The sequence below is a fragment of the Lepidochelys olivacea genome (genome assembly GCF_965140295.1).
Source record: "Lepidochelys olivacea isolate rLepOli2 genome assembly, chromosome: 2".
NCBI classification, from domain to species: domain Eukaryota; kingdom Metazoa; phylum Chordata; order Testudines; family Cheloniidae; genus Lepidochelys; species Lepidochelys olivacea.
The window spans coordinates 209185940-209208750 of NC_140412.1; the positions used below are offsets into that span (position 1 = coordinate 209185940).

The following is a 22811-nucleotide window of genomic DNA, read 5'->3' on the forward strand; positions in this document are numbered from 1 at the left end:
ATTTCCTTTGCTAAGAATTTAAAATTTTTTAGTTTTTGTTCCAAGTTGGAACAAAACCAGATTTCACAATCTCAAAATCCTTCACAAAATGGAACTTCCATCCTCTGCACTGTAGTACTTACCATAGAGGAATGTCCCTCAGTACGCTAGCTTCCTCTGCTCAAATGAACTCGATGGATTCTCTTTCAAGGAAGAAATGAGATGACAATTTGAATATTGTCTTTGAATGAACTCCAAAGAGAGATCAGGAAGTGTTTCCCAAACTTGATTTGAAATGTAAGTATTACGCTGGCTGAAAAAAAAATCAAATCAAATATTCTAATAATACAATTCACCAGTATAGAATGAGATTAAAAAAACAGAAAGAGAAATATATGAATATCCCTATTCATAGTCTTTTATATAGTCTTTTAAATTTTCATTAAGCATGGAAGACAATGAATACCAAGGGATTTAAAGTGTGTATATATATTTTTGCAAACCTAGCAACAGAGATAATAAGTTATAAACCCAGTTTAACAAGGTGGGAATTGCTTTTCCTTTTGAAATTGGTATGTAACATTTTCTTTTTGCAATGTCCTAATCATTTTTCCATTATTATCTTTAGTTCCATAAGTATTTTCTAATCTTTTTATATCAGTCATTTTATTCTATCCCACTACCAAATGCACCCCACAACATCCACACCACATCCATCCTCACCCTGATATATTTGCAATTCTTTAAAGAAGGGTCTTTTAAAGGTTAGTAGTGCTGCATACTTTCCTATTTCAAACCATGGCCAGAGCTGGACATTGATCTAATGGTTCAAGAGTGCCTTTTGTCTACTTCTTTATTTCCTTCAGGGGAAAAGAAACTTTGCTTTGGAGGAACTTTAAGACACTCACTGCTGCTCAGCACAGGGGTAATCCTGAACCTTCCCCAGAAGTCTTAGAGACTAAACCCCCACATTTTATTTATTTATTTATTTGCAGTGTGACGCTCTCTGCTTATCTAACCATTGTTTCTGGCCCAACTTTATTCTTTCTGATTTCAAAATTAATTGTTAATGTAATAGTGAATAGTGTCCATCAGTCTTTGGGATTGCTCACTATTTTATTATTGTATTTTAAACTGTATCAAACAGTTGGATGTATGCTATAATTTTAAATAGTTCTCAGAAGTGACACAGTTGGGACACTAGCTTATTTGCAAACGTAAGACCCATCGAAGTCTATAGCAAAATTTCCCTTGTCTTCTGTGGGAGTTGGTCCAGGCCCAGAATTAATAAATTAAATAATAATAAATTAAAAATAATGATACAATAATAAATAATAATAATAGTTAATAACTACTGCTGCAAACTAAAGAATAGGATTTTCTATAAACAAAACTTCCAGGGTTTAAAATCTTTTTGCTGGATCTAAGGAAAATGAATTTACTCCTTAATTAACAGAGAGGCATGGCATTTTCCATTTTCTCATTGCTACAACGTACTAGTAAATTGCTCAGATCTAGGCCTTGATCCAATGTCCATTAAAGTGAAGGAGAATCTCTCTCCTTGACTTCAGTGAGCTTTTGGTCAGGGCCTTACACTGTATCCTATTCTCCTATTACTGAATCAACAAACCTAAAAGCAAGCATAAATGGAAGGAAGAAGGGTTCTGCTTTCACATGGTTCCTTATGCTGTACACAGCTCAGTTGTTACAGCTGAATATATAGAGCTACACACAAGAAGCCATTTGCAGTGCACAGCAACAAGAAATTTTATTGGTCCCACAAAATCCAGGAACAATGCTGCATATTCTTGAGAACCATTTACTGGCACCTTATCTGTTAACTATTGATCTACATATATACAGATCTCTCTTTTTTATAGAGCACTCCCTGTAACATCAATCATCAAATACACAGCCTGAAAACTGGAGGTTACACAGAGGAGCTGAAAATCCCCTGAGTATTGTCAGAGGCCAGGAAATTCCCAGAAGATTTTGGTGTGGGTACTTTGTGCAGTATAACATCATCACAAATTGTTTGTATTTGTTTATTTTTCTATGCAGTCCTCAGTAATAACGTGCCACACTCTAGTAGTACAAAGAGCAATACCACGATGGAAGTCAAGATTATTTCTTATTATTATTCATGTGTGCAGAGGTGTGAATGGTGATTTCCAAAGAAACAAGATACCATCCCAAGGAGTTTATATTCGAAGGGGCAGGGCTGACACAAATGAAAACTTACCCTGTAATAGTAGCATAGGATTTTAATAACGAGTAAATCAATTTTTTCACACCAGGAAACTTTTATTGAAGGGCAGGATTATCAGCAAAGGGTCCAATGTCCAAACATTTGACATTTGAGACACTTGGGGGAGGTTTCAGTGACCCATTTACTCCCAAAGGCAGGAGTAAAATAGGGCTTGTATGTCATTTTTATGTTGGTTTTCATGCCTATCAGCTGCATTGGCAATATCTCTGCTACCCAGGATTATTTTATAACATTTATTATCCTCTATGTCCTGTTCACTTACACTATATAGTCCTGTGTTTACTCCATCTTTCCCCCTGCCCCACTCTCTGATTGAATTAGTACTCTGTAAAGTGCAGAGATCAGACCTTGCATGAGCCTGGGTCATCCACTATCTTTAGTAGAGAAGACAACATAAGGCCCATGCTGGGTTCCTGCAACTCTGAGTGTGTTTGAGGCTTTAACTGCAAATGAGCAAAGAAATTAGATCAAGGAAGATCAAATCAGAACTTCAGTTCTTCTAAAGACCAAAGGCCTGCTAACATAGCCCTCCTCAAGCCATCTGACCTCTGCCTTTCCCTAGAATGTAAAGATCTGGTTATAAACACAAGATTAGTTTAGGTAGGATGTGTGATGATGTAAACATGGCCCACAATTAATCAGGCAACTCAGGGATTAAAAATTGCAGTAGGAAGAAGCTGTGCAGGTTGCCAATCAACTCCAGCTGGGGCTTGTTAGGGAGCAGTTATAAGAGAGGGGCTGAGGCAGAGGCGCTATTAGGAGATAGATTATATTGTAAGAACAGGTAGCTGGACTTTGTCCTACAGCCAGTGTTTGAATATGCTGTGCTAGAAAGGGGGTGATTATTCATTCTGATGCCTGGCCCAGAAACATAGTGCTGGTGTTTTTCAGAGGGATATTCTGTACCAGGGAGACTATTTGAATAAAGACAAACAGCTCCCTATGCTTAGAGAGGATGAGGTTATTTTGTCCTAAACCCATGGGCAGAATAGACACTGAGCCTGTATAACCTAAATAGCTGGAAGGTCTGTTCTCAAGTAGATTTATATAGCTGAGATTTTTTTTTTTTAAAGAGCTTGTCCGCATGTGTGGTGGCCTAGTAAAGGTGTCTCAGGCAGTAAAGGGTATAGGGGTGCACTAGAAGCTGGTAATAGCTGAAAATGAGTAGATAAAAAGGGTTTCTAGCTAGGTGTTTATCTAGCCCTCCTTATGGTCTAAGTGTTATGTGAAGGTGCACACAGAGCCGCTTGCAGCAACACACAAAGAGCATAATGAGTGTGTCTGAATCAAGATCAGGGAGGCAATTCCTACCTTGAGGAGCCTCCACTGCATAGGTAGACATCCACCAAACCATCTATAAGCCTCTCTCCTCGCCTCATGAGAGGCCTATGTCATGGGGTTAATCTAGACATTTGGACAATCATAGAATATCAACGTTGGAAGGGACCTCAGGAGGTCATCTAGTCCAACCCCCTGCTCAAAGCAGGACCAATCCCCAATTTTTGCCCCAGATCCCTAAATCACCCCCTCAAGGATTGATCTCACAACCCTGGATTTAGCAGACCAATGCTCAAACCAAGTGGGGGCCAAAATGGTGTCACAAGAAGAATCTGTGGAATGACCCCCAGCTTCCAGGCCACACAGGAAAGCAGCTTCAAACATAGGGTCCATTTTTAATAAAACAGAGCTGCCAGGCAATATTATATTTTCTTATACCCCGAGTGATCATGTGGGTAAGACTTGTAGTCAAATAGGAGTTCTCTTCCTGATTTTGCAAGAGACATGCTGTGGGATCTTGGGGAAATTACCTAAGTTGTCTGCGCCTGTTTTTCTGTATGTGAAGTGGGGATAATACCTGTTGTTTCACAGGGATGCTGTGAGCAGAGTTGCATTCTGCCACTGTTTTTCCCAAGAGAGCTTTGCTTCAGTGAGTTGCCTCAGCAGCTATAGGGTGGAAGGGTGCAGACGCTGATACAAGATAGGAGTACACAATTCAGTCAGCTAGACTTCATAATCCATGTTCCCCAATGTAATCCTGTCAGACAAAATATCATTAAAATCCCATTTAGCTCCTCCAACTCCTCTTCTAGACTCATTATCTAAAGGCTGTTTGAAAAGCAGAATGGATACCACTACAATGTAGACTATCTCAGAACTTGGCTGACAGAATCCTGTAAACAGGACTCAGAATCCATGAAGAGCAACCAGTCTATGCTGGACTGTCCCATCACCACCAGAAAGGGTCCTCAGTGAGGTGCAAACAGCACAATACACACACACACACACACACACACACACACTGCAGTATGAAGTTTTAAAATTTATTGTTATAGCATTAGCCAGAGGCCATTGTGCAAAATACAATCTGTGTAACATTTAAATAGACAACTCCAAAAAGATGCCAACTAAAAACACAAGAGTAACCCTTCCCTAACATCAGTTACACCTTTAAAATCCACATACCTAATGATAATATGTAGAAATATGCTCAAGTATTCAGCCCAGCCTATCCAATTCAGGTGTACCTGAATATGGAAACACTGTTCTACTGCATATTAACAGATGAAGGCTTCAGAGGCAACAAATCACTGACAGCTGCTGAATGCAAACAGCAACAGGAACTTACGTGGAGACATTATGTAAATTCCATACCTTTCCCTCAATTCAAGGGCCATCATTCATCTTAAGTCCCAGAGTTCACTATGTTCCATATAAATGAGTTCCACCACTTTATTGTGGAGAATTATTTACATATTGCATCCTGCATTTGGGCCTTGGCCCCCTGAGAGGTATGATATGCTGTGCTTAAAGAATCAGAGGACAGGTGAATTTTCTGCATGGTATACAACTTTGCAGTAGGTGGACAGGGCTGAGGGGACTTCCCTGACCTTTGTCCATGAGGCTAGATGCTGTGGTGGTAACCCTGGTGACTGGTAATTACTAATGTACTCTCTGCTGCTACCACTGGAGATTCTCCCAGAGTCACCAGTGCAGACAAAGTCACAGAGAGGCTAAAACTCTCACCCTGCAAAAGGCTTGTTTACCAGAATGCACAAGTCCCTGCAGTTCTTAGCATAAAGCTTGATTGCCCACTTCATGAAGCTGAAAATACCCCAAACCAACCAGTCACATTTATTTAACCTAAATGTTATCTCAGTCAACAAATTAGAGTAACTCACCTGCCACATATATCATGTTGTGAAAACATAACGAGATGGAAAGCACATCCAATGTTAATGTTTCCTTCACTCAGTAAATGGCTGCTGTTTGTTGTAGCATTTGGGAAGCAAGCATGATATGATAACTCACCTTGAACAGTGTGATCTCTCCCTGAAACATGTCATCCCTTCACTGGTCAGGCAGTGCCATAACTATTCAGATTAAGTTTGGAAAGATGACCCTTTCTTTACAAATCATTTTTACTCAAGCAAGGACAAGTTTACAGTAAAATGTTAGGGAAAACAAATAAAAACTAAACATAGTTCTAGAGAGCATCCAGAAAATGGATAGATATGACAGAGAAATGTGCTATATATGTCTATTATCCATCTGTTATTCTGCCGCCTTCTCATAGCAACATTGCAGCAAGATGCCATCTTCTGGAGTTTTGACTGTTCATGAAATGGAGGTGTGAAGACACTAACGTGTTTCATGCATTTTAGTGCAATGTTAATTTGATGAAGGGAGATCCAGGCACAGTCTCACTAAAGTAATGACTTGAGGTCATCAGTTCCATTGCTTCCAAACCAGCTGACTCCTCAGAACAGAACAGATTGCTCTTGTCAGCCACATGGTGTTTTAACGGCTGTGTCAGGATTTTCCTCCTCCTCTCTATTACTGTGCGCTGTATATTTTTGCAGCATATGCTGCAGAGTGCTACACTGTGGCAGGGTGAGGGTTATACTTGATTTACAGGCACTCTAGTGTGCCTGTGCATTGTTTCTGCAAATCTGAGAGCCAACCCTAAAAGGCCAGCAGCGAAAGACAAAAGAATAAACAAAAAGAAAGAACCTCAAGACGAGAGACAGTGCGGCAGTGTTTCCAAATCAGAGGCATATTCAAGATTCGGGGGATGAAGATGTACAGTCTGGTCCTTGCCAGCACAACAAGCAGCTGGTTAGTGAATGGGGATTTTGTTAGGTAGAATGAAAGAAAAGGAAGAAGTAAAAGATTTTCTTTAGCATTTCAGAAAATTACATAGGCTCCAAAGCTGCATTCACCATGGGCTCATGTAGTCCCACTGAAGTCAATTACTCAGATACTTAAAGTCAAGCACATGCTTAAGTGTTTTGCTAGACCAGAGCCAGAGCACTCAGCACCTTGCAGGATCAAACCCTCTGGCAGGTTCATCTGCCTAACCAAGCATGTGAAAAAGCTCTTGTAGGTTGCCATCACTCCTTAGCGAAGCTCCCGTCATGGCTAATCTGCTGTTAAAAAAGAGTGGGGGCCTTTTAGGAATAGGAATTCCTCAATTCATTAATATGAAAGTGATGAAAGGAGACAGCCACAACAACCTCCGCCCAGACTCTAGATGTAAAAGAATATAGTGTGTATAATAAGGTGTATTAGCCTGTGAGTAATTTCTGGCAGAGAAATAGATTTATTATTTTTTGGTTTATAAGAACAACATGCCTGCCAGTTCAAAAGAAAGAAAATAAGCCAAGCAGGTGTCATTTCAGATTGTAGATGAGGCTATAGGGAATCTAAGATTAACTACAAATAGGCTGGAAATTTGGTTCTTTAATCTTAAACACCATGTTCAGTAAAGTAGATTCCAAACCTGCCTTAGCCTGTTTAATTAGGTTCCAGCAGTATTTAGGACTAATTAGTCCACTCTCATTAAAAAACCTGCAGGGTGGGAGAGAGCGTAATTACTCTTATAACTCTGTGAGATGGACTTTGCAGAGGTACTGCATTTTTCCCTTTGATGGGAGGAGACACTAAGTCATTCACTGACTGCCAGCCAATATTTGCACAAGTTTGCTTTCCTTTACGCTGTGTAGCGGATGGTCAAATATTTCCGCTAGTCCACAAATCAGTCGAGGCTATTGCAAATGGATACAAGTGTGTTGCTAGTCCATCTTTCACCCTCTCCTCTGCATGCCTTAGATGAGTTGCTCTTCTCAGTGTAGCACTGGCAAGGACTCCAAACCTGAGAGATGCTCAGTGTCTCCTCGAAAGGTGCAGAGCACCCCACACCACTGGGTTCTGTCCTGCTCTTAGGAGGCAACCAGCAAACAAGTGATAGAATAATTTGCTAGAGTATGCCTTCTACGCCTACAAAAAAACTACGGCAGGCAAAAAATACGGCAAAAAATACTCATGCTGTTTGCTTGCCTACCTTTTTATTACCAAGATTCTTAGCACTTTTCCTTATAGGTGTTTCTGCAATCTTTTTAATTTGTTCTTTTTCTTTTTTATTTCTCCAATTACTTTTCATACTAGTTGCATAGAGGTATTTCCTCCAGAATTCTATCAATAGCTCAGTGTTTTATATACTTTACATAACTATTTCTGAAGGTCGTCTGGAAGCCACCCCTCTGATCTCGCTCAAACCCACACTTCTTGGCCATGGGACAGTGTCAGCACCACAGTGTATACCAGAGGAGTTCTACAGATTGCTGTGTGCTGGAAGAGTTGCTTATCCCTGGGTTCAGCACCTCACTGAGGTTAGCCCGCTGTATTCAGAACAGTTTGGTCTTCAGTGAGGACGACCATAGTTGCCATCGTTTTTCACTAAGTAGCACACGAAAAGGGAAAGCCACAGACCTACAAACACATTTCCACAGGGGTGTTGAGGAGAGTGATCACTGTGGGAATCCTATTGTCTCCCATAAGATTCAGCCTCTGCTTTTCTTTTGTTTTTATTTTTGTTCTAGATTTACTATATATTTTTTTGTTATTTTTCAAGTACTCTGAAGTGTGCCAGGTAGCTCGCAAAGCAAGATAACACATGGACTCGCTCTGCCCAGAAGAGCATACGGTCTTGCTTTAGCATGACACACTGATAGAAGTGGAAGGGGAGACAACAATAAGATCCCATGGTTACTCAGTAGGGCATGTACACATTCTGTTTGTTCAGTTCCTTTGATTATATATCCTACCTACCCCAGGGCAAATTTCCCTTCCGCAGTGGGCCCTTTAGAAAACCTCAGTAGTGCATAGTAATCTTAGCTTCAAAAACAAATGAATGAAAATCAAATGTCTTTATAAAGAAATAACAATTGAGGTTTATAATAGCACAAGAAATCCTTTTCCAGCAAGCGGCGTACATTTTGTTCAACCTCAGAAACTTTCTTGTGTGCAAATTTACTGAATGAACTCCCAGTTTTAAGAAACAAATATGTTTCTTTACCTTTCCTTGGACACATGTATCTTCAATGTCAACTAAACAGAAGGGCTCAGACATCTAAACCAAGGTTTCGCTTGGTACTCTATACTGTTTTGGTCATGAGGGAACAGCAGTGGTTCAATGGAAAATAAAAAGTTCCCAAGTGACCATCTTAAATCAGCGGACACAAGTGAGATCTTTAAGCCAAGAGAGAGAGAACCCATTCAAAAACCATCACCAAGCCAAATGAGCTTAAGTCTCATAATATACAATAGGCTGCATGCTCTAATTTTTTACTAAGCTTCATTGTGTACTAATGGTTGTGTTTAATGGTTTATTCTTCTTTTAGTAAAATTTAAAATCCACAAAGCATATCCTTCTTGTTCCATAACACAACATTTATAGCCCTAGTCAGGGTGAAGTGAGCAAATTCCAAAATTTCTGTAAGAGAAATTAGGTCGTATTTTTAACTTAAGTTTTCCATTTTAGAATATATTCAGCCTGATTCTGCTTTCCGACTTAAGTCAAGAACAAGTCCATTAAAGTCAGTGGCGTTACAGAGGTGTAAGTTACAGTGTAAGTGAGATCAGGATCAAGCCTTCTGATTATCTTTCTCTCTAGTGCAAAATCCTGACTTCAGTGAAGTAAGTCAGTGGTAAAACTCCTGCTGATTTCAGTAGGCCAGAATTTCACCCCAGAGGCCTGATTTATACCAGCTAGGGTGACCAGATGTCCCAATTTTATAGGGACAGCCCCAATTTTGGGGGCTTTTTCCTGTATAGGCACCTATTACTCCCCACGCCCATCCCAATTTTTTACACTTGCTATCTGGTCACCCTAATATCGGTGTAACTATTGATTTTAATAGAACAAATTCTGAGTTACACATATAAATGAATGCACTTTCAGTTTCTGACTTCTGTTTTCTCCAGATGCATATTACAGGGGAATATGTATTTTGTATTTAGCTGTGATGCTCTGGTTAACTTTCCCAGATTTGAAGAAGAGCTCTGTGTAGCAAAAAAGCTTGTCTCTTCCACCAAGAGAAATTGGTCTGATAAAAGATATAAACTCCCTCACCTTGTCTCTATTACAGGGGAATGCAGTTAAAAAGTTTCCTTTTGGACTTTTTTATTGGCAGGTAAATGTTGAGCAGGGAATACCTGCTGAAACCAGTAATACCTTACCTCTGGGTAAAAAACTCAATGAAATCTTTTTAAGTTACTAATATTTTATTAAAGATGAACAAAATCATTACAAAAATATTAAACACTTGGACCACTGATATAGGCCTCAGTTCAGCAGTCCATTCATCTTCACCAAGGTCTGTGTGTCGTGTATGTTTTGCTGAACTAGAACCATAAAAGAGCAAAGGGGGCAATGCAGCCCAATGGCAGAATGGAGTATGCGTTGCAGTAGGAATATGTATTATTTGTGAAAATCAATGCTTTTTTTTAAAAATCAGCTCATCACATTTGGCCCATCAGATAGCTCAGCTTTTAATTTAAGACTCCTATTGATTGGACAGCCAAATTAGAATCCACAGAGCTAATCTGAAGATTTGCAACGTGTTGACAATATGGGGAAATAGGAGACAATACTTAGCTTTTATAACATTTAATTAAAACTTTTAATTAATCCTCACAACACCCCTATGAGGTAGGTGGACAAAGTAGTGCTAACCCCATTTCAGAAACAGGAAGGTGAGTGGCTTGTCTAATGTGACACAGTAAGACAGCATCAGAGCACAATAAGGACCTGTGGTCTTTTGGACTGGGGCAGTGAATCAAGAGCTGTAACCAACTCCATGGCAGCCCCCCGACTCTGCCATGTTAGGTGGGCAGAGCAGAGAATCTGACCCTGGGACAGATCCTCAGCTGGTGTACAGTGCCCTACGGATGTTAATGGAGCTCTGACAAGTTACTCCAGCTGAAGATCTGTTCCCTCTGTTTACCTAAAAGGGACACTGAACCATTTCACCCTGGATGTTTACATGCAGTATCCTTATGGGATCCATGGTCTACTTACATTTTGGTAATGGTATTTGTAAAGGGCTTAATACTTCCTTGTAAAAATATTGTTTGTTTGATTCTACAGCACCCTACACAGAGCTACTATTGCTATAATTATGCACAGGTTTCTGAGGACACATGCAATATTTTGTTAGGAACTATTTGAAATCTGCTTTAAATTTTAAAGAAAGCACAGAAAAGGCACCCTTCAGTGGTGTTACGTGGGATTTACCTTCCCCTGTAAAAAGTATATTCAGGGCCAAACCCATGTTTTCAGTGTTTAAAGACTAACCTTTCTGTGTCATAACAGAACTTGCTTCCTTGTACCTATTAAACTACATTGATTTTTTTTTCTAGAGATGTCTCTGGGAAATTACGGAGCATAATCTGCAACTGTGAAACATATAGGTGAGTAGATTAAGATAGATTTCCTAATTTAAAAAAATATTTTGATGGGGTGGGAAAGGGCAGCTCAGTGTTGTCACCTGTGCAAACAACCCACTAAATGCATGACTGCTCTCATTGCTCAAAAGAGCGGGACCCATCAGCATTTACATTAGCTCTCAGCAGCTACTGTAGGCAGAGCAGCTGCAGGAATTCATAGATCCATCCTGTGCTATACTGGTTGTTTAACCTTTACATTCCAATTAAAATCTAAGTCTTCATTAAGTTCTCTCTGAGCCAGCCTTCTTCTCTTAAAGATCAACTGCTTGTCCTCCAAACCAGTGGACCAGCAAGGAACATCTGCAGCTCAAAAGAAATGCATATGCAACAGTGATCTGGGGATTAAAGGTCAAGACTTCTCCGACACTGAGGATCGTTTCTCCTTTGCAGGGTGTCTAGTGTCTTTTACATCCCATTGTTAGAAACCCTATCCTTCCTGCCAAGCTCTTGCCTTCTCCATCAGTCCAACTGCTGCAGCCTTGTGCAGAACATTAGCAAGCTGATGGTTGCTATTTTCACACAGCGGCTGTCCACAAGAGCACTGGTGCTGCCTGAGGCAAATAATCAGACCTTTCCCTCGGTCTCTCATTGCAGAACAGAGGGAGAGGATGACTAGAACAGCTGCAGCGCTGGCTCGTTCTTGACAAATGGTCCTGTCACTCTTCTTATTGATTAGCAATGTTATGACATTTCCCTTCAAAAGCACAGATGTGGCATGAGCAGTGACAACAGCACGGCACTGGGAGGGAAAATAACCTTTGCTGCTGTTTCCATTTTCCTCTCTGCATCTGCTTATATTCACCATGATGATCTCACTATACTGACTGTTCTCTCCAAAAGTCGGGGGAGGAGGGGAAGTCTTTCCTTGGGTTACAGGCAAATATATTTCTTCATTTCAGGGGTTAGAGGGATTGCAGATAACAAGCCACATATACCAGTGGGTACCAGTGAAGTCAGCTGAGTTAGGCTGATTTAGAACTAGTGCATGTGAGAGGAGAATCAGACCCAGTGAATTTGCACTTCATCTCAGATTCTCCTTGCAATATTAGTGAGCCAAATTCTGGTCTCAGCTATAGTGGTGTAAATCCATGGTAACTCCAAGGAAGTCATTGGGCCCAAAGATCGAGTTCAGCCAAGTTATGCTCTGTGCAGGACTCAAGTGTGTGTGGGTGGGTGGGACAACGGTGGCTTTATCCCCCCCACCCTGATGGTGAGGTTGGCCAGAGGCCAGTTGGGGTCCTGATGCAAGTTAGAACAGCCTCAGGGCAGGTTAATTACTCTAACCTGTGCCACCCAATGAAACCCAACGAGCTGTTACACTAGCTGGGGATCACAGGAGGGCAGCAGTGCTCTGGCCACATCCCCAGTACACTCCCTTTGAGAGGGCCTGCGGGACTGGGGAGATACACCAACTTCGCTGCCTGTATGGCACTTGAGGATTTTCCCAGGTTGTGGAAGAATCCAGAGCTGGCTGGGTAAAACAGCTTTACTCTCCCTTGGTACCACTAGAGCAACTCAAAGGGGCACTAGCAGGAACTACTCACTTCAGTAGAGTTACTTCAGTAGAGCTGAATACCCTGCTGAATATCTCCATCATAACTAGTTCCACTGATGCAATGGAACAAGGTGGCCCAGTATTTACAGGTCATTGGGGATTAAACAGGGTAATTGACTGAGGCTCAACTAGTCAAGATGGAGATGACAGGATGGACTTTTGGGTTTGGTCAAGCTGCACTCAGTGCACAGGACTTGAGGAGGGGAACAAAGCTCTTAAAGGCACCTTTTTGATTCTCCGATCCTGGAGGCTTAAGTTACAGCAGCCTCTAGTTTTGCTGACATGAGCAAAGGATGACCTGGAATGTATCCTGTTGGGCCTGGGCCCCAACCTCCTGGGATGCCCTGAGATCTGTGAGGATTCATCTGAAAACCTCAGGACCCCCAACACTCAGCAGGGCCTTTCTCCCAGCCTGCTCCACAGGTGGCAAAAGTGCGTGCCCAGTTGTATGATACATGGAAATATCTGCATATATGAGCTTGTGGAATTTCCAAGTGTCTTTAGCCTCCCATCAATTTTGTAAAGAAAATACATGATCTGACCCTTATTCAGGAAAAACCCTCTTGACATAGAAGGAAGTGGCAGCCCCTGGGGGGCTGCATCGGGTTTCTGAAATTGTATGGAGGGCCGGTTAGGGGAGGCTATGCCTCCCCAAACAGCCAGGCATGGCCCGGCCCCTGCCCCCCATTTGACCCCCTGCTTCTCGCCCCCCTGATGGCCTCACCGGGACTCCTGCCCCATCCACACACCCCCTGTTCCCTGACAGCCCCCCAGGGACCTCTGCCCCATCCAACCCCCTGCCCCCACTCTCGGTCCCCCTGACCACCCCTGGACCCCCTGCCCCCAACTGCACCCCACCAACTCCCCCTCCTTCCTGATTGCCCCACCGGGATCCCTGCCCCATCCAACCACCTCTTCTCCCTGACCACCCCCGGACCCCTCTCCCCTAACTGCCCCCCCACCCCATTCAACTCCCCTCTCCTTCCTGACTGCCCCCCCAGGACTCCTGCCCCCATTCAACCCCCCTGTTCCCTGCTCTCTGACCACCCCGACCCCTATCCATGCCCCTAACCACCTCCCGAACTCCCCTGCCCTCTGTCCAACCCCCTCCCTGCCTCCTTACCGTGCTGCCTGGAGCACCGGTGGCTGGCATCGCGGCTGCACCAGGACAGGCAGCAGCACCGCACCGCGCAGCACAGAGCACTGGGTCAGGCCGGGCTCTGCAACCCTGCTGCCCAGAACATTGCGCCGCGTGGCGGCATGGTTGCGGGAGAGGGGGGGCAGCCTCACAGGCCAGGAGCAGGACAGTCCTGCGGGCCACCGTTTGCTCACCTCTGACTTAGTCCAACCTCATATGAAGCTCTTCTACTGCTTAATCAGCTGTTTAGATGGAGAAAAAAACTATTTTCCAGACCAAAATATTGTTGAATTATAGATCCCTCATCCACATTTTCTACACTGGAATTGCCTTGATAAATTCCATCATGTTGACCATGCCTTACAGTTACAATTTGCTTTTTGGTGCATTTAAGGAATCTCTTTACCATTTGAGGCAGAAAAAGAAGTACAGATATATCCAGTACTCTGCCTTTTAAAGAAAGGGTTACTATTGGCCTAATCCAGAAACTTGATTTACTTGAACTTGAGCTACAGCAAAAAGTAAAGCATGTGTGTGGTGGTATAGGCAAGGAACGGACAATGAGAAGCATATCCATGAATGTTCCCTAGAATTCATGCAGCTTCCAGTATAGTTTAAAGGGGAAAAAAGATTTATTCTGGAGGAAAAAAGAAAAATACAGCACCTTGGGCCCTTAGGGGATGCAATGTAGATTAATATGAGTTAAATGGAATGTGACCAATTTGTAAGGCATTTGGTTTGTATCTTGCAAAATTGAAGAAATCATTTTTCCATGCAATCAGAAAAAGCCGTAGGCTACAGGGCTGTAGTCTCTATGCCTGCCATCAGCCACCTCTCTTAATATGCTAGAGTGTTCTAGACGAGTTTATATTACCTCCAAAATCCAATGATGTTATAAATTTGCCTATGTGACACTAATGTCACCTTTCTTTGGGAAAAGCCTCTCTTAGTTCAAACATACATATAAAGCTTTTGTGAAGGGTATCATCTATTGTAGTGTAATATTTTGCCAGCAGGTTTTATTTGTCCAAGCTAAGCACCAGAAGTTGCCAGGCTTCCATTCATCAGAAGGCTGTGAGTGCATTCTGGCTTTTATTAAAAAAAAAAAAATCTTGATTCTTATGATGGCAAAAATTATCCAGTTTTCAGTTAATAAAAAGTCCTAGCACTTACCTATGTAAGTTTTCACTTATATATTTCAATTGCTCAACAAAGGTATGTAATGGAGTTATTGTCATTTTATCAATAGAAGAGCTGATGCAGAGAGATTAGGGGAGGTCCCATGGAATTCAGCAACAGACCTAGGAATAGAACCTAGGATTCCCAGTCTAGTACCCACTGGACCACACTATGCCCCTTTAAAGTTCTACTGTCTTACCAACCAGACCAAAATGCCACCAAATCCTACCTTCTCCACCCTAAGCCAAGGAGTATTTGGGAGAACACATCAACTTAAATATACACACCTCTCTTCTCAGCCCTAAATCAAGGGTATAAATGCCTTCAGAGCTAAAATGACCTGAAGAAAATGTCCAAAAGCCCTACATCCTGCAAATAACTTCTTTATAACCTTCCTAAAGTTAAGAAAACAACTACCGATGATTTGTCTGGCAGTCATCCACTGGGGTGTATGGGCAATATCACTCAGGAACATTTGGTAGCTATAACAACAAGATGTTCTGTAATTGTTACACTCATTTGTTTGACTAGGTGACAGGGAGGAACAAATAAAGGTCAACTGTTTAGATAAAAAGATGCCAGCAGAGTGTTTTAGAAGGACAAAAATAATAGCCCCAAATCCAGAGCAGTGGAGCCAAAACTCATGTAAAGGCCTTTGATCTTTTAGACACAGAGGACAGAATTCTCGGGCCTAGGCGCCTAGGTGTCTGCCCAATTCTACAACTACTTGGGGAGCAGCAGCACCGACCAGCTTCTCCACCCTCCCTCCACAGCAAGCATGGTGCACTGACAGCGTTCCCCCCCTCCCACAAGCCAGCTTCCACATCGTCCTCTCTTCATCTCTGAGTGCCATGGGTGGCTCTGCACCACAACATGCCATACTGTCCCCTGCCTGGCGAGGCATGCAGCGCAAAAGCAGCATTTCCACTACACTTGCGGCTCTGCATATCCAAGGAGTGAACCGCAGGATCTGGGCCTTAATTCATTAATGTTGTTCAATGTTTTGAAAATGTAAAGTGCTAAGTATTATGGTGATTTACTATTATAGATGCTGTAAATTTCCCAGGTTTTTAGGCAATACCCTTGGATAGTACATTGTGTCCTTCACACGATGCAGCACACTCGGCTTGACTCGCCCTTCACTTACACCAGTTTTATACTAGTGTAACGATTAGCTTCAGTGGATTTATTCCCTGTTCACACCAGTGTAAGGGTTTAACTACACTGGAATCACTACAGAGGCACAGCTGCAGCACTGTAATACTTCAGTATGGATGCTACCTACCTCAAAGGGAGAGGTTCTCCCATCCGCATAGGTAATCCACCTCCTGAGAGGCAATAACTAGGTTGATGGAAGAATTCTTCCACTGACCTCATGCTGTCTACACTGGGGGTTAGGACGGTTTAACTATGTTGCTCAGGGGTGTGGATTTTTCACTCCGCAGAGCAACGTAGCTGGGTCAACCTAACTTTTTGGTGTAGTCCAGGCCTAAGTGAAAGGCAAATTGGGCCTTGAATATCTGTTAGTCCACAAAAAAAATAATGAAAGAAGCAGCTGATACTGTCTTGGTCCTTTAAAATTCTTCCTGTCCTTCAAGGAGAATTGCATTGCATAAATCATGTCTGTAAAAAGGACATCCCAATCCTGCAATAGAGAAGGAAATTAAGGGCAGATAATTGGAATCATATCAGTTTGTATCACACCATGGCCTGTGTTTCAAACCTCCATTTCTTTCCTTCTGCATTTTGGCTTTTTATTCCAAGCAAATGTAGATATTGAACCACATGCGCCCTTGGGATAAGGGAGTGTAACTTCACTGAATTCACTAGTCACACCCCTTTGTGGCCAGGTTGAATTTGGCCCTTTCTGTCTGGGGCCAACTATTTTCCAGAACTTTGCCATTCCCCCCGCCCAAATTCCAGGAAATATCCTATTGATCTTTACAGTGGCAACCCTGCTTTAAGCCCAGTCAGTGGAAAGGAACATTAAAAAGCTTAGATGTGGTCGGCTGTTTCTTCAGAGATAGGGTTGGGATGACAATTGAGGAAATTATGGACTAACTCTCTTCCGAGTTCAGCTGAAAACCCTTAGAGTTTGGGAGGATAATTCAGCCACAGTTAGTGTTGGTGTTAAGCCAAGGCCTCCCAAGCATGAGCCCTGATGGTCTAGTGCAGGAGCTCTAGTACCTTTAGTGATAAGAGTTTCAAGTAAATTAAAGTTGTAAGTAAATTAAAATACTTCTGGCAGCTGAATTCCTGCAGTAATCTCCTCTCCCACCCATTCCCTTGAAAAAACAACAAATTATAATCAAAAGGGGGAAAATGGTGCCTCCTTAACCTTTACAGGTCAGTTGGATGTGTACAAATCAGACAAAAAACCAAACCAAAACACCGTCACCACTACAATGTCTCCTGCCGACGTGCTGTCAATAGCAATACCACACAGTCTGATCTTTCTGAGAATCAGTTTTGGGGCCAGAACATAGGAGAATTCTAAAAACAGTGCATGAAAAATGATGAAAGTTGCTTTGAAGTGAGTCCGAGAGCTGTAGTGCTTTCAGCAGCTTCCACCTAAGAAGGCCTTGAAATTCTATCTGCAATAAGTTACCAGAGGAAAACAGCTGGTAGGAGCTGTTCAAGTGGAAACAATACCCAGTTCATAAGAGATCAACATGATGGAGAGAAGTAGAATGAAAAAGAAGGTATGGAGGAATTACATGATGGGAACAACTCAAACTGCACTGTGCCAGGACTAAAGATAGCTGGAGAAACATCACCTGACATAAGAGAAAATGGACTGTGAGAGAACAGAGATTTAGGGCTTCATTATTCTATGGCATCTGCATTCTGTTTGGTGCTGAGAAGGGAAAAGCCAGTTATGGCTCCCTGATTCTGTACTGGCTTGGCCCTGGCATCAGAGCAGCCCAGGAGCATAAGGGACTTTACACCAGTGATGGGTTGGTATAACAGCGTGGCATTCTACCACACCTGTCCCTCTTCTAATATGTCCCCTATGGTGAAGCGAAGGAGCAGTTGGCATAAGAGCTGTTCTGCCCGCTTTAAAACTTGGCCAAGCATTTCTTTTCTCAAGGGGATTCTCTGCTGGTGGTCCTTCTGACTCCTTTGTACCACCTGAGCAGTGCAAAGGGGATAGAGTGTAAAGGAAAATCTGGCCTGCAGTATGCCAACTGCTAACAGATGTAGGGCCCGCTTCTGCTCTTACCTACACTGGTGTAAATCCAGAGTAATTTCAATGAAGACAATGGAACTACACAGATATGAAATCAGGATCAGTCCCCTGTGCTACATATATTGTTACAACTCAAAGGAAAATATTATCAGCAGATTATTCTATGTGCCGAATGCTGTTCTCATTGACAGTGGTGTAAATCTTGGGTAAGTCCATTCGCTCCCAAGGAGTTACTGCAGATTCCTGCTAATGGAACTGAAAGCAGAATTTATCCCTAAGAGTACGTTGTTGAATAAAAATTAAGCCAAGCCTGTCAAATGATTTTTCATGCTTCAGCCTGCTATTTGCTAACCCACTGCCTATTGCCATTATCGATGGAGACTCAGCTTTGGTCAGAACTGACACAGTATTTACCAAAACCCTTCTTCCCTTCTTACCAGTCCAAAAACAAAATTCAAAGCAGACTTACCAGAGAATACTGATTCAGAAGTTGGATGGCAGGGAACACTCACAGATTCTCTCAATCTCTGTGGGCCTGATTCTGCTTTCACTCCTAATTTGCACCAATATATTTAAATAAAGAGAGCGATGCCGGTGTAAAAGCTGTGTAAATAAGATGAAAATAAGGCTCTGCATCCTGGCCGTTAAATTACAGCAAAATTTGGAAAGGGACAGACTTAAACCCCAGGCAACTGCACCAAAGTCAATGGAGTTGTGTGGAGTATAAATAAACTACCCTCCTGGAATAATGCAGGAGCAAGGAGCAGGGAGAGAATTGTGGTTTCCTGACCCACAATTCTTTCTCAGGGATGCTCAGAGGACAGTGCAGCTCCACCCCTCACTATGGCCTGTGTTGTAGCATAGTCCAGTCCTAAACATAAAAAACTGGCAGCTCTACTCAATTTAGACGAGTTCTGCCACCTATACTCATGCTGAATAATACCTGTGAATAGTCCTCCTGCTTTCTGTGGGTTTACTTAAGTAAGATATTAGTCAATGTAAGGTGGTAGAATCAGGGTCTTAAATAATTACTGCAGCTTTTATTGCTTAGTTGTACATAACTACAAAGCAACACGGACCCTGATCTCCTCTCACTTGAATTGGTTTCAGTAACTCCTGGTTTATACCAGTGCTGGGACCCGATCCAGCCCCCAACACAATCAATGGGCGCCCTTCTGTTGACTTGAATGGGTGTTGGATTGGGTCCTAAGTGAGAGGAGCATTAAGCCCATAGGATCTATGTGATAGCTCTACTGAAATCTTACATTAGGAAGGAATGGAAAAAGTATGCCCCATATGTATGATAGGCAGGGCAATGAAGGCACCACAAGTGATGAAAGGTTAAGTAAAAACCAGTGGTGAAGTATCAGCACCCCCAAAATCAGTCTTCCCTGGTGGGAAAATCAGCTAGCAGTTCACTGGAAACTGTAACTTTTCTATAGAATTTTGTACACAATTTAATGGTGAATCATGTCCCTGCTATAGAATTCTGTAAGTCGATTCTTAAAAGCTTTGGGGAAGATATCATTCACTATTAAATTCATAGTTTAGGGTGGTCCCTGTCCTACTCCCAGCCATCTCGATATAATTCATTGTTTTATATACCTTTATGTCCCCTGTTAATCGTCTCCTCTCTAAACAAAATAATCCTAATGAATAACTTTTTTAATCTCTCCGCATACAAAAGGCTTTCCATTTTGTTTGCTTTCTTAGAAGCTTTCTATTGCTGCTCATTCTTTGAGAAGGCATGATCAAAACTGCACATGCTATTTAAGATGAGTGGCGTACGTAACTTAAGGTAACATAATGTCATTATAATATTTTCAGTATTCTTTTCTCCTAGCACAGTCTAATATCTGGTTTGTTTATCATTGCCTGCCAATGCTGATTCAGTCAGATGCTTTTACTGAGCCACTGACTCTGATGACCAAGTTATATTTTGGTTTTTACTCCTGAGTGCTTAGGAGTGACAGTGTTAGTGAATAGTTGAAATTGTTGCTTCCTATGTGTGTTACTTTGCATTTGTCTCTTGCCTACACTGAATTTCATCTGCTTAGGGCTTGTCTACCCTATGCAGCTTTTTGCGACAAGGCTGTGTCCACACAGCCTTGTCGCTAAAACTCAGAGTGTGAGAACGCTCTTTTGTGGTATTTTGTCAGCACTTTTGCCAACAAAATACTTCCAGCCCGGCAAGCGGCATAAGCTTTGTCAGCAGGAGAGCACTCCTGCCAACAAAGCCACATACACACTGCTACTTGTATCAGCAAAAGTTTTGTCTTTTGCAGGGGGGCTTTTTTAAGTACCCGCGAAACACAAAAGTTTTGGCAACAACTGTGCAGTGTAGACGTACTCTATCATGCTGGTCCGTTGCCTAATTTGAGACCTGATCCTCACAGGAACACTTCTCAGCTCTTACAGAAATCAGTGAGCGTTTTGTGTGCTTAGCATTAAGCACAGCATCTTTCAGGATCAGGCTTAATCATTAGGGCCTCCGATGAAGTGAGCTGTAGCTCACAAAAGTTTATGCTCAAATAAATTTGTTAGTCTCTAAGGTGCCACAAGTCCTCCTTTTCTTTTTGAGAATACAGATTAACACGGCTGCTACTCTGAGACCTCACAACTTATGTTATTCACTAACAAAAATAAGCCATAAATCACAGTACAGACCTGTTCTAGCTCTAGTAATAAAGCGTTAGGCACAAAGGCAACCCCATTTCATCCATAGAGCTGTTTAAGTTACCTGTTTACAGGATGGTATCCAGCAAATGCTGCTTGTTTTCAGGTTGTAACCCCTAAGGTTAACCCAGCATGTCAGAGGACAATAGTAACCAGACACTCATAGCTAAGCCTTAGGGCTCAGTTCTACAGCTGCTGTGTGCACAAAGCCCCTATTGATTTATCAGATCCACAGGCAATAGGAAGCAGGCCTGATTCTGTCTCAATCAAGAGTGACTCCCTTCAAGTCAGTGGGGTTAAATAAGAGTAAAAACATCATAAAAGAAGAACGATTGCAGGGCCTATTATACCCTATATCTTAATCTTATTCCCACATGTGCAAAATGATGGGGAATATGCAATGTGATAAAGTTTAGGCAATGAATGCCAAAGCCCATGCTACACAGGGAGTAATCATTTACTGTGTGCATATACATCATGGTGAATATAAAGAAGTGCAAGGCATTGTGAATGTTTTTTGTTGAATGATCATTTGAATCTTAAAACTTTAAGTGACCTCAAGATAGCATTCTGCCTTTTCAAAAGCGTCCTCTGTCAGGAAACCTTTTCCCTGGATTTTTGAAATCTATTTCTTTAATTGCATTTTGTCACAGTACAATAAAGAGACCTTCAATAAAATGAAATATTACACTCCAGGGTCCAAATTCTTCATTGGTTTGTAAGTGGAGTAGCAGTCCTTTCTGCTTTGTTGAAAAGTCTTGAATAGGACATGAAATATTAAAGTCCTGTCTACTTTAAATGATGGTTAAGAGAGAGATTTTCAAAGTTAGTTATATGCATTTGTGCATATACATTTGAGAACAGCTAACTTATGCATACAGATACCAGCTTTGCTCTCATACATAGACTATTTGTCTGTATGCATAAACTGGATGCAGGCTGTATGTGTGGTTACCTTTGAATATCTGACCCTAAAAATTTCATTTTGTACAGACTAAAGGTTTGCATCAATGCTCCTGAGCAAGACTTTCTTCTCTTCTGTTCTACAGTGTGCTGTGCACTGACTGATTACTGTCCTCCCCCAAAGGAGGCTGCATTTCAATGGAGTGATGTCGTTTTTTAACAACTCTGGGAGCCTCAAAGATGAAAGGAAAGGAACTGCTGCCTGTAAAATGCCTCTTCTATGGCATTCCATACAAAACTGGAGTGCTTTCACACTTCAAAACAAATAAACAAATAAACCGCCCAACCAGCACCTCCTCCCTTAGACCTAATGACATGTGCCTGTCATCATCCTGTTAGCTTATTTGTTGTACCCCTTCATCACACCTCTGTTTTTATCTTTGTAGACAGTCTAGTTTTGTTTTTCTTTTGGGGGGGGGGGGCCTCTCTTCTGTGATGGGGTAAAACAGCCAGGAAAGGGTTAAGGGCTATCTTCAAGTCACATGACCCAGCAGGGAATTTAAGGGAAGGATGTGACCTTTTTCTAGGGGAGGGGGCAGAGAGAAGCAAGGGAAAAGCTTCTGGGACTGCATTGGTCGGAGGAATTGCTTTGTTTTTGTGTTTAAGCGATCAGTTGTACTCTGAGGCAAGGGTCAGAAACAGAATTGGGCATGGCACTGGTTCCTTCCTGAGGAGAGAGCCCACTAGCTTACACTTTACGTGTGGGCAGTGCCTACCACATTGTGAGTGCTATCTCAAAAATAAATAGATGTCAATATACATTACCGGGGTACTATACAAAATGATATTGTTATCCTACCAATCAAAGGAAAAGGAAGGATTTGTGAAGAACTCCTTTCTGCAGCTGAAAATATGGATTTAGTAATATGCAGATGGGCTTGACTTTCAAAAGAGCTGAGTTCCTAAAACTCCATTTGAAGTCAATGGGAATGTCTCTGAAAAACAGGCCCATCTTATCCATTATCATTGACATCTATTTATTTTTGAGATAGCGCTCACAATGTGATAGGCACTGCCCACACATAAAGGAAGTGTAAGCTAGTGGGCTCTCTCCTCAGGAAGGAACCAGTGTCAT

At 42.1% G+C, this 22811-nt stretch overlaps 1 long non-coding RNA gene across 1 annotated transcript in view; it reads left to right on the top strand.

Moving 5' to 3' along the window:
* Positions 1-22127, top strand: part of LOC311517136 — a 56540-nt gene extending 34413 nt beyond the window's left edge. The window contains exons 2-3 of the long non-coding RNA XR_014710611.1: positions 10949-10999; positions 21823-22127. This is a non-coding gene — a long non-coding RNA (uncharacterized lncRNA). The remainder of the gene's footprint in view (positions 1-10948; positions 11000-21822) is intronic.
* The last annotated feature ends 684 nt before the right edge of the window (positions 22128-22811 follow it).